The sequence below is a fragment of the Syngnathus floridae genome, chromosome 19, assembly GCF_059516105.1.
Source record: "Syngnathus floridae isolate MCC-2025c chromosome 19, RoL_Sflo_1.0, whole genome shotgun sequence".
Taxonomy (NCBI): Eukaryota; Metazoa; Chordata; class Actinopteri; order Syngnathiformes; family Syngnathidae; genus Syngnathus; species Syngnathus floridae.
Window position 1 is genome coordinate 3,766,918 of NC_142431.1, and position 12,740 is coordinate 3,779,657.

At 38.7% G+C, this 12,740-nt stretch overlaps 1 long non-coding RNA gene across 11 annotated transcripts in view; it reads right to left on the reverse strand.

Moving 5' to 3' along the window:
- LOC148381711 (uncharacterized) overlaps positions 1 to 12,740 on the reverse strand; it is a 99,520-nt gene that overhangs the window by 48,044 nt on the left and 38,736 nt on the right. For all 11 annotated transcript variants that reach the window (XR_015854343.1, XR_015854351.1, XR_015854348.1 and 8 more), the window contains 2 exons: positions 1,490 to 1,635; positions 455 to 582 (listed from right to left, as the gene is read on the reverse strand). This is a non-coding gene — a long non-coding RNA (uncharacterized LOC148381711). The remainder of the gene's footprint in view (positions 1 to 454; positions 583 to 1,489; positions 1,636 to 12,740) is intronic.

Consider the following 12,740-nt stretch of genomic DNA (forward strand, 5'->3'; position numbering starts at 1 on the left):
CCTCTCGAGACTACTTTGTCAGTATTTCCGGCTCGCATGAATGTGGAATACCAAATCCATGCCCTTGATCAAGTGAGTCCATACCACAATTATTGTCAGATATATTAAAATTGATGGCCACTCTCTGGCATGTCATTTAGATTGATAATAGATTTGATACTCTTCTAACCAATTATGTCAGTAGTCATCAGGTCTACTCCCTCAATATGAAAACAGCTAAAATCACTTCAAGTATATTTGGAGTGTCTTTTTATGCTTTGCTGAAATAGGAATTGAGAACTGAGTGATTGAGGGCATGCTTGTCTAAAAAAAATAAAAGCAAAAATGATGGCAAACATGTTTTTGCATTTGGGTTCACACCTACACTAGACAAATAATATATTAACTTAATGTCTATTAAAATATGCAATTTATTATTTATATTTTGACTTTGTTTATACTTTAACAGACTTACCTTCTTTGGAAGAATGTTCTTGTGGACATCCTTAGGAAGACCAGTTTTTGTGTTTTCACCTCAGCGTTCTTCATATTGAGAACCACTTGTGGGCTCTGCGAATAAGCCACGCCCACCTCATTGCTCACCTGGACAAATAGGTACTCCAGATTAATAATCAAGCACTGTGTTACTAGGTACCAGATTTACTCGGGTGTTCAGATCTGTTTGGGGTCCGAACGTTTCCTGATATTTTTGATGATGTCACGGTAAATGATTGGCTGGTACGGTGACGTTTAAGATTGTGGTTATAGTCTGTTTTGCAGAAATGAGATAATAGTTCAAACATGGACGATTATTGCAAAGAAAACTTCTAAAAAAAACAATGCACAGTCAGTGATTATTTAATTTATTGATGTTTTAGATTTTTTAAAAGGAAAATGTGTCAATTTGTAATACCGGCATGGGTTGTATTGAGTGGATGGTAGGAGATTGCCTGATTAAAAATAATGTCAAAATGGCGATGTACTTTTTACAACATAAATAAGCTAATAAATAAACAATGCCAGATTGTACACCATAAATGGAATTTTCTAGAATTTAGAGGGTTTTCTTCGCAAAAATTGTGACGTTATCAAAAGTGTTAGACTAAACTCATTTTATAACATTAAAACATCATCTAAAAATGAGGACACCTTGTCGTGAAACACGTACATTTCACTATATATGTCTTGTTTTAAAAAATTTTTTTATATACAATTTATATTCTTTTAGAATTGGTCAAGCTTACATATAAAACACTATATTCATTTTTTTTCAACCTGTCAAAAAGCATTTTAATCAGGCCTTGGGAACACTGCATGCATCTTTTGTCCCTGTGGTCATCGTTTGGTCCTCATTGTCACTTCACCATCCATTACTCTTCAAAAAGATCTTAAATCAGCTTCTGCCTGTGGTGATACTATTTTAACATATTCTATCAGACGGGAATAATCTCTTGCAATCTGACACAACTTTCAAAGTCTCTCATGGGTGTCTGTAAAGAGTGAAACTGACCAGAGACACTTTCCAGAGTACTGTGAAATCCCTGATGTGCCATTTTTAATTCAAAACAGCTTGTTGGGTCAGAAGACAGCAGCAGGTTCTTGTCTCTTCTCACATTCTCACTGTTACACCAAATCTCTGAAGTGCCTGTAACCCATCTGTGGGGCACATGAGATCACAAACATTCATTGAATGAATTAAAATACAATTATCAAACACGGTAATGTGTTGAAAATATTTTCCAACATAACACATAACCGTTTAGTCAAACAAATGAGATTTTTAAGGAGGATCAGATGGAGAAGAAAATGAAACCCAGTCTGTCCAAAAGGAATACTATAAAACAGGTTATAAAAATGCTATATAGTTAAAAACTCATGATAGAATTGAGAGTTGCAGCCAAAATGAAGGTGAAGTACTTCAATTTCAGTTGTAAAAAAAAAAAAAAGAACTGTTTTAGTGATTCGAGCATATATTAAATTTACAACATGAATGATTATTTTTCACTCTTAAAAATCAAGTGAACTGGAAGAGCAGATGATGGCAGGTGTGATTTGCGAGTGACAGTCTTCAAAAATTAGCTCGAGGTTGACTTAGTTAGGGTCTGCTTCATGGAACATGATTTCTTACTGGGCACATTATTACACTGTCAGAAAGATTATTTTCAATGTTGTATTTCTTAAATGAATTAGTCAGTCGCGCTTGAACATCCTTTTACTTTTTAATATAATGCATTTGGAGGAGCCGGACTTTTTTCATTTAATGGACTACTAGGAGTGACGGGTTAATTCCATGAACAAAAGTGATGCTAACTGACTTGAGCTAGTTTCAAATCGGGTTGCGATTTATACATTAAATTTAGTACGGTATTTTCCGGACTATTTTTGCGCAAGCTTTGAACCCTGCTGATTATAGTTCAGTTTATGATTTTGATCATATTGTATAATTTGTGCATATTCTCTTACATATGGAAATTAAATATTAAAACACCTACATTTTATAGTCCAGTGTGGCTTATATATGAACATAACAGAATTTCACCTGAATTTTAGCGGATGCGCCTTATATTCAGGTGCGGCTTATAGTCCAGAAATTACGGTACTGTTTCAGAATCTTCCAACAACTTTTTTTCAAACAGACAACATAACAAAATCATTTTCATATTGTGTCGTATATGACTTGAAAGGATCTAGCAAAGTTAATTGCACTAAACATTGCCAAAGAAATCGATTTATCAACATGTTGGAAACTGTTAACCTGAGCTACGTCCTTCCAAGCTGCAAATATTTTGCCAAGCTTGCTTTGCCTCACATTCAATCCAATCCCAAGCCAACTTTATTTATTAAGCACTTTAAAAGCAGGCGCTGCGCACTGAAGTGCTTGCTGTACAAAGCAATAAATACAACACCCATAAACAGAAAGGTTGACGTAAAACACAAAGGTGGGCAAATAAATAAAATTAAATGACACAAATGAAGGTCATTAATGGAGTCATAAAACCAATAGGAATAAAAGTAATAAGAAATTAATAAGAATAAATGAGTGAATGTTTTGCTTGGTGTCAAACACCGAGGAGGAGCAGAGAATTTAAAATGAAATCCGATTCATGGATTCATGTGAAGCACCTGTCCTGATGTAGTTTTGTAATTTTTTTTTAAACATGCCAAGACATAAAACAACACAATTTATTGCAGACCCTCAAGTTTGCAGCCCCCTCCACTTTGATAAACAATATATTGACTTAACTGTGTATTCAACCATAACATTACTGACAGGTGACGAGATGGCGATGCATTGATGCATGCTATAAATTGATTCTGCTTCTGTCATTTACCTTTTGTGTTCATCTTCCGTTTGATGTTTTTTATTGACCAAGACATCATGCATGAGTAAATTCAAACGTCGGGGTTATTTGACTTTGGAGACTGCACTGTGACACATTTTATGTAACCATGTTTTTTTTTTTTTTTCATTACTTGCTTGCGGCATAATGCAGCTATCTCAATCTCAGAGGTGTCAAAATTTTGGCTGGCTGGTCATTTCCTGCTTTCTAACAGCTGGTGGCATTTAACATGGCCTCTGTCAATTTTGGGTGAATTGCACTTTTGTCGCAGGATGGGACTGCTCTAACAAGGCAGTAGGAAAGTAGAACACCACACAACAGTTTTTTTTCCTGATCATCTTCACATCGAAATTATGAAGTTTTTCCTCTTGTGTGATTGAAAGTTGTGGAGGCAGATTGAACCATCACTTCTTCTGCCTAGGAATTGTTGTTGTGCGTGTCTGGACTTCCAGTTCAGCCAAGCTCTTAACTCAAAATAATAGAATGAATTGTGAGGTGGAACTTTTTACTTGCTTTTAAAAGTGGTCACCGATATAAGTTTAACTCGGGCAGTTCCAAATGTGAGGGGTATCGATAAAATAAAAAGCCACCTCCCCTTTGCCAAGTGTTACTACGAGGAATGATCAGTCTGCATTTGCCACTAGATGTGAGAGTTCTTTGCCAAGTGTACCGTATTTTCCGCACTATAAGGTGCACCGGATTATAAGGCGGCTTTTGAGAAAATTGGAGGTTTTTAGGTCCGCCTTATAATGCGGAAAATACAGTAATTGATCAGCATGTCATTTATGTAATGAAGCGCAAGCTTTATAAAGTGAGAGGAGAATTTTGACGAGTCCAAAATGTGAAATCACTGTAGCTTGGTAGATTTGTCTTCAAAAAGTACCCAACTCCAATAAATCTTTACCAAATTACACATTTAGAACAGGTAAGAAGGTCCATGTAAAAAGATTCCATTGAGATTTTTGTTGTATCACCACACTCAGCATGTTGCAACACTCAATATGTTGAACACCGATAAGACATGCTAGAGTAAGGCAAGCAGTGTCAGGTCATAGCCAATCAAATCGTCTTGTCGATTACTTTTTAAAAGCAGCGCAACCTCCTTTATTGCCAGTGACATTTATTTAATGGATGATAAGTCTGGCCTTGGCTGAGCCAGAGGAAGGTGAAAGGTGGGAAATATTCGAAGCATTATAGTAGCTTCCAGGATAGAGTAAAATGAATGAATCATTATATCGTGGATGTTCTTGTTTCCACACAGTTCAGGGAGCACAGTTGCTGATAACACATTCACATCCTCAAATCCTTTGACCCAACGGAGTCCTTTTTGTTTACCTCCAGTGCTGCATTGTATCTAACAATCATTGGTCAGAGGACAGAACGCTTTGCCCGTGCCTTTCATTCCCCTCCAACTTGGCCTTGAGGTGTGACCTGCATATGAGGCACACAACCTCGCTTCCACATGCGAAACAATCAGGCTTTTATTTTCACACGCTACCATGGAGACACAAAGAATTAACAGTTGGCTTTAACGCATTTTGTTGCTTAAGCATGCATGAGTGCTTGAGTAACCAAAGTCCAAGAGCTTAGAAGTAATCAGGGATGGAGGATTGTTTCCTCTCAACCTTTGGCACTGCCGTTCTGTGGCATGATGTGCAGATTTTGTTGCTACAAAAGCCATATCTGGGTAAATTCATCCAGATCATGATAGTCCACTGAATAAAAGGCAACCACCTTTGAACAGAAAATATTTTATTAGTATATAATTTGTGTTATGCATCCATCCACCCATCTATACCACTTGGGGGTGTTACGGGTGTGCTGGAGCCTATCCCAGCAGTCATCAGGGAGTAGGTGGGGGACACCCTGAACCGGTTGCCAACCAATCGCAGGGCACATAGAGATGAACAACCATCTGCACTCACACCTAGGGGCAATTTGGAGTGCTCAATCGGCCCACTGCTAACCAGTGCACCACCGAGCCACCCTATATATATATATGATATTGTAAGATTTGTGCATATTCTCTTATATACGGAAATTAAACATTAAAACACCTGCGGCTTATAGTCCAATTATATATGAAGAAAACAGGATTTTCCCCGAATTTTGACTGGTGCGGCTTATATTCGGGTGCGGCTTATAGTCCAGAAATGACGGTACTTTGGAGTAATATGTAATATTTTCTATTATTGTGTTTTGTGATTTATGTACTTTTTATGATAGAGACCATTTAAAGAATAAATCACAACAAATTATTTTAGTATTATTTGACTGATATGTGAAAATGGTTTAGAAAATATAACAAATTGAAGGCTGAATAATATCTTAGAAAGGATTACGGTTGATTCTAGAGGGTCTACCGTATATGCTGCCTAATGAGGAGGCTTGTAGAGGGTCTACCGTATATGCTTCCTAATGAGGAGGCTATTAGAGACCAGCGAAGATGTTGCCATCAATGAAAATGTCATGGCTGATGAGGCTTAGCGGAGCTGCTATCAGACCAAACAATGGAGAACGTCACAAAAAAAGGGACTAACATAAAGTTTGATAAATTGTTGCAATAAAAGTCAAAAGCTCAACAAAAGAAATAATAATATGGTTCCCTCCATTTTGTCAAACAAAAAGCCAAGCCATGAATTTTCACCCTAAATTAACCCTGCTATTTTTTTTTTGCAACATCTCCCCTCCTCACTCCACATTAACCAAAATTGCTTCTGCTTTTTATGCAGTCCAACATGAACCAAATGACACGCGGCATGCTTATTGCCATTTTTTCTGACTCATCACCCATGGAAATTAATTCAGGATGGTCTTTTTTTTATTTTATTTTACATTATTGTACTCTGGCTAATGAACAATTAGGAAGTGAACATTAATTTGAAAAAGACAAAGGCGCACATTTCAAATTTAGGACTCTTTGGGCTAATTGTAGATGTAATCTTATTCCAAACCGGCTAAGTGTTATTCAGCAAACAGCCACTCGGTGGTGGTCTTTAACACAATCTCCGCTCCATAAAGTCCCAATGGTGTAATCGTGATTGATGTACAGAGAGTTGGCTCTCTTTCAGCTGCTGGTGCTGGTAATTGCTACCATCCTCCTCCCAAAGCGAAGTAGCACAAGAAAAGAAGGAGAACGTGTTTCCTTACTCAACTCCTTCCAGCACTTCTTACAAAAAAAAAAAAAATCCTTCCCTCAAGACTGACGAGTTCCACTTGAGCTTCTGATAGGTAGGCTGGGCTGGACTTCTGTGTGGAAAAGTTTTGATGCAAGGGAATTATGGGATGTCACAATTAAGATTTAATTAGGGGTCTTTTCATTACCCATGTATTAATTGTTTTTGTCGCTTGAATTGACTGCCTTGATGTGAGCTCTGATATATCTGGTGGGAGGTTGGCTCCACTTGGTACTTGAACCCACCACAGAGGGAGAAATCTCACCATCCAAAACACAGATCTTGAAATTAACTGCTTTTATTTTGTAATTATATATTTAATCTTCAAGGATTTTTTTTCCACCCTCATTTTTGACACTGGTAATTCCAGCTGGTTCCACAGTTCTTGTCATGTCTGCCAAAGTAGAAACTGAACAAAGCATTTTACCATGAATTATTTTGCTAAAAAAACAACCAGCTGGAACATTAGCTATAATTATCTATGATTATTATTATCATGTCATTATGTATTTTTCTGGAAATGCATTTGAGATTTTTATTCACGCTGACTCGTTACATTGGACATCATTATTTCTATTAAATTGTGGGTTAGTGGAAATGAACATTTAATAGCCCATTCGGAGAGGTCGAGTTGGATGTCATTTATTATTTTGCAGGAGTTACCACAGCAAACGTTTGTATGCAGGAAAAACAACAGCTGCATGATGAGGATTTTTTTTTTTCTATAGCAAAAAGATAAAGAAACATTTCGGTTATCCGTCATATTTAAATGTTCAAAACTGCCATTCAACTTTCTCCAACAGTTTTAAAGCACTGTCAGCTTTTCAAAACACAATCCAAGCAACATCCCAAACAACACATCCTCTGAATTGCAGTGCTGGCTGTCACCTGGCATAGAACTTGATTTACGGATGGGGGAGGGGGGGCAGCTTCACTGTCATTACTTGTGCTCGTTGTTTCAAAGGCACGGTTGCAAACAAAGCTTTCACAAACACAAAAGAAGCACGCAGCAAGAGCCCACGGTGTCTTATGCCAAACAGGAGGATATCTGAAGCACACAACATGCTCCTCTCTGCCCAGTGGAAGCTTTGTAGAAATTGGAACTGGGTGCAGATATCTTCCTCAGCATGAAGAGCAACTCTCCCTTGTTTGTGGATTTAATTATATAACATCTTTTGAACTGTGATTTTATGTCATTTTTAAATGGAGGATTGTGGGTTATCCATCAGTCCGTCCGTCCGCCCACCCGTATCCATCCATCCATCCATCCATCCATCCATCCATCCATCCATCCATCCATCCATCCATCCATCCATCCATCCATCCATCCATCCATCCATTTTCTTCTGTACCACTCAACTTCTAAGGGAAGCTGAGCCCAGGTGACGTGGGGTGAGTGGTGGAGTGCCAAATAACTACTGAAATGGTAATGACCCGATTAAATCCCAGTTGACTCAAATATGTGCGCAACCTTTGTTTGAGAAAAAGAGATGCAAGATTCATGAAAATCACTATGCGCCTCGGGTGATTTTCCTTTCATTGCAATCTTTGTGGGTATTACCACAATGACTGTCTTGTGTTTTCCCCCCATTTGTTATAGTTCATAACCCAAGCAAAAGTCAACAAATGAGCAACTTGATTTCTTCTCTCCTTAAATAGTAAAACATCACAATGTGAGCTCATCCTGTCAGCTCCTTTTCAGCAGCCAACTGAAGCTGATCATTATAATCAGTCCCACTGTTTTTCCAAGGTGACCCACAAATGATGATTGTGGCCAGTGAGCCCGTGATTCCATCCGACAATACAGTTCATTTACAACACAGCATGCCTAAAAAAAATATTTTATACTTTTTGCCAAACTTGTTCAGTCAACAAGAATGAAAGAATACAGTTGCAGAACTTTTCAAGTTCATGCAAATGCAATTTAGAACATCATCAAGGCTTCTTTTGTTCTTGATGGAAAACAAAGAGTATTTTTTTGAAACAAAACTTGGCGAGGAGGTAAAACATGGGCCAAGGGAGAAAGATTTAACTGTAGGTGCGGGATCATTAAAAAGAGCCTTGCGGACGTCTGAACTCTGGAGAATCGGTTTTGGTTTTTTGTGACCCGCAAATTTCCGCTGCTTTCCAAGCATGACAGAGAAAATTAGCACCTTGCAGGCGAACACGGTGAAGTGTTTAGCAGCTGAAGGGCCAGACATTTCCATCAAGGACTGGTGGAGATCAAACGGGGCTAAAACTAGCCTAGGTAACAGCCATGCATTCATAAAATATCCAGGAACAAAATTGCAAATGAATGCTAATTTGGAATTTCCTGCTTGAACCCGTCCGTCCAGCTAGCTAGCTAGCTATCTAGATAGGGTTTGATGATACCAAAAAGCAACTCTGGCATTGATCTGGTAAATTCCATTAAAAAAATCACAGCATCTAACCTTCAAAAACTTCAAGAAACAGGGTTGTGTTTTTGAACGTCGACCCCAAGAACAAACTATTCCTTGTGAAAGGTCGTGCGCCGGGAAACAATTGATCACAGACGTTTCTTTCATCTTTCTCCTTCCCTTTTCTTTTCCCTTCCAAATAAACAATGGTGGAATGGTAATGAGGCCCCTGAGTGTTCTAAAAAGACATGATGAGAGAGAGACCTGGCCACACAGATCGTATAAAACAAGGAGCCGTGAGCAAAGCCAAGGGCCCGGTCACCTCATTAGGGTCCTGTGAACCATGGTGGCAACTATTCATTTCCTCTACTAATGACTATTGCCTACCACACACCCACACCCATTTTTTGCACATAAATCAATTCTCACACATAGCGGCTGCACAGAAAACAAGTCAAACTATTCAAGCAGACACCTTGGGATGTTTCTTCTGTAATGGTCAACTTAAATGGGGACAGTTTTGCACAGTCTCATAAATCTGGATAGACACATTTGTGGTACCATTGTGTTAGAGAGAAAAAAAACCCACATTGGTCACTAAAATTATAATGCTTCATCTGGAAATATTTGATGCAACCTGGCAAAAAGCTTCCATGTTTGTTTGGAATTTCATCACAAACCATCAGAGATACCTCAAGTGTGCAATTTAGCACCTTCAATTTGGGATCTCCAGTAAATCCGACAAAAATAGTGATGAGGGAAGCAATGTCGCTTTGAGGAACTGGAATCTTGTAACGTCTATAAATAATATGATTATACGCTTTTATTTCCAGCCCCACCAACTGTTGAACAATCAAACCGTAATCATGTTGACATGCACAAAAGAACAGCTCACTGAGATAAACTGCTCTCACAAGGTCGGCCATCTCGTCCAAACACACGAACACACACACAGGACAAAAAATATTAGCCTTTGCAAACAATGGCCATTAATCATCTCATTTCCTTGCCAATGTTAAGCCTCAACACAGGTCAATGGGAGTGATACCAATTTCACCTCAACTCAAAACCTTAATCTTTCCGCAACCTTACATTTTCTTGTTTTCTCCTCACCCTTGCTCTACTTATGTCTCCTCCTCATTCACCCGTCACCACCTCCGCCGTCACCTCATTGATTCCTTGTCGGCAATGCACTCCTTAGTTCCTTCATCAATCCGTCCATTTCTCAGCCTACCTATGCTAAAACCAAAAACTGTCTTCACCCGTTCTTTTTGTCTCGTTGTGCAAGCGAGGAAGGAAGTAATTAATCAGATTCTTATTTGTCGCTGTAATATGTACGAGAGGAACATAACCTTCTGGACACACACACGCACAGATGAAACTATAGTAAGCAGACCGAGGGAGAGTGAAAGCTGAGAGGCAGCCAGAGGACAGAGGCATCCTTTCTCCAAATGCGCACATACACACACGTGCACACAAACCGGCCAGACGCAACCAGACACCCCTCCGCCAGAATCAGTCATGGAGTAAGCGTGGGCATGCATTTGCTCTGGACAGCTCTGTTCTCTGCCGCTGGAGTGTGTATGTGCACTCAGGTCACGCCTGCATCTGATTGCTCGAAGAATGTGTGGGATACCCATCTGTGTTTTTCCTCATCAGCGGTGGCCTCAGTCGAACACGATTCTGTTTTCCCCCGCTGTCGGCAAGCCAACGAGGCCGAGGCGACGACGCGATGCAGCTGCACACGCGCGTTGCGTTCAAGACCTCCACATGTGTGTTTGCGTGGTGTTTCCAGTCCAGACATTGCATGGCAACCGATATGTGAGCACACTACACTACACACTCACTACCCAATCAGGAAGCTGATTAGCGAGCAGTGCCACTAAAGTGCTCCATAATTCATGGATGTAACAGATGCACTGTTCTCGAATTCTCTCAAACACTTCACATTTGCTGGACCCACTTTCCTTTCTTTTTAGGTCACACAAATTTATATTATATTATATTATATTATATTTTATTATATTTTATTTCATTATATTTTATCATATTATATTTTATATTTCATTATATTATATTATATAAATATACAAAATGCTTACAAGCTGCAGTGTGTCTCTGAAGAGTCTTACGTGAAGCATCATGGCTCTTGTAACACGTTCTGCTTTTCAAGGCGGAGAAAATTGCCCCTTTCATATCCCTTTCCTGTTCTGTATAAAACATGATGAACCAAAATGGGGAACACGATGTTCTTCCATTAAGTTTGGAACGGAGGTGCAGAACAATCGGACAAGCCATTCCACAGATGGATGTTGTTGTGTGACACGGCACGCCTTTGTTATGGTGTGAGATGAAACTTGGCACTTATTACTGGAGTTAGCTGGGATGCACAAGATGAGGCATTTTTTTTTTAGTCTCCATATAAGCTTGGAGAGTAATATGAATGGCTGAAACATGATGTGAAATGTTTCTAAAGGGTCATTTTTATAATACCAAAATGTGGACAAATAGTGAAAAACATTACTTGGCATGTTTTAACAAACATCCCTTTTTGTTATGCATGTGTGTATTTTTAGTACTACACACTACAAGAACTACAAACTCAGGGGTAGCAATTCATTTTGTGTTAGCTTTTATTTTGTAGCACCGTATTTTCCGCACTATAAGGCGCACCTAAAAATCTCCAATTATCTCAAAAGCCGACAGTGAGCCTTAAAATCTGGTGCGCCTTATATATGGACCAATATGGATTCGTGGATGAGGACTAACTTATTAAAGTAAGCTTTATGTGTTTATTTTGTGTGATGTGTGATATGTATTCCATGCGCCTTATAATCCAGTGCGCCTTATATATGAACAAAGTTTTAAAATGGGCCATTCATTGAAGGTGCGCCTTATAATCCGGTGCGCCTTATAATCCGGTGCGCCTTATAGTGCGGAAAATACGGTAATTGTTTCCTCCTCTTTCAAAGCTTTACTTCCTGCCCTCGTGTCACCTCATGCATTCACCTGTGTCCCATTTACCTGTGTGTAAATATCAGATCATCTAACCTGGCTGTGTATTAGGCATGACTGTTTTGGTAGAGTCCTTGGTTTTTGTCTCTGGTGCTACCGGAGTTTTTTATTTTTGCCTCAATTTTTTTCTGTGACCTTTAATTGCTACTTTTGTCCTTTGTTTTTTACAGCTTTGCAGAGGTTGTAACCTGACACTTGTATTGTTTTTTTTTTTCAGCTTTGCTGTGAACCTTTGTTGGTACTTTACTTTAGTATACCCTGTTGAACACTCAACAAATCCACCGTCATTTTTGAAAACTGTAAATTGTGCTTTTGGGTCTTTTTATATCCTCGTTACAAAACTTCCTGCACTGAAATGGCCACTACACCATTTCCAGTGGCAACATACAACGATGACACAGAATTTAGTCTTGATTAGCTTCTACTTGTGTAAATACGGTAAATGTAGTTATGATTAAGAAGTAAATATAATCAAAATCACTCAATAATAATAAATATACAATCCCATCTTGTTTTAAATGGGACTCCATAAACTGTGACTTGATCTTTGAGGACTTTTAAAAGGATCGGTGAATTTTTCCAAGTTTGGTTTTAAATATGTATCTTACTTATTATAATACCTCAAGTGAAACAGAGTGTACTGTATATTTTTGTGGCACACCACATTGAGAAGCCTCTCTTACACAATCATCCATGAAGAGGGCCAAAACTCAAGGGCACTTCTACAGCAGTAAGGAAGCAGACTAGCATCTATCCAAAAACTTGGCATCATTTCCGATAAGAATATTATTATTGTTATTTTTTTGGCTAACATAGAGCAGACCACAGCCAAGGTTAAATTTAAAATCAAA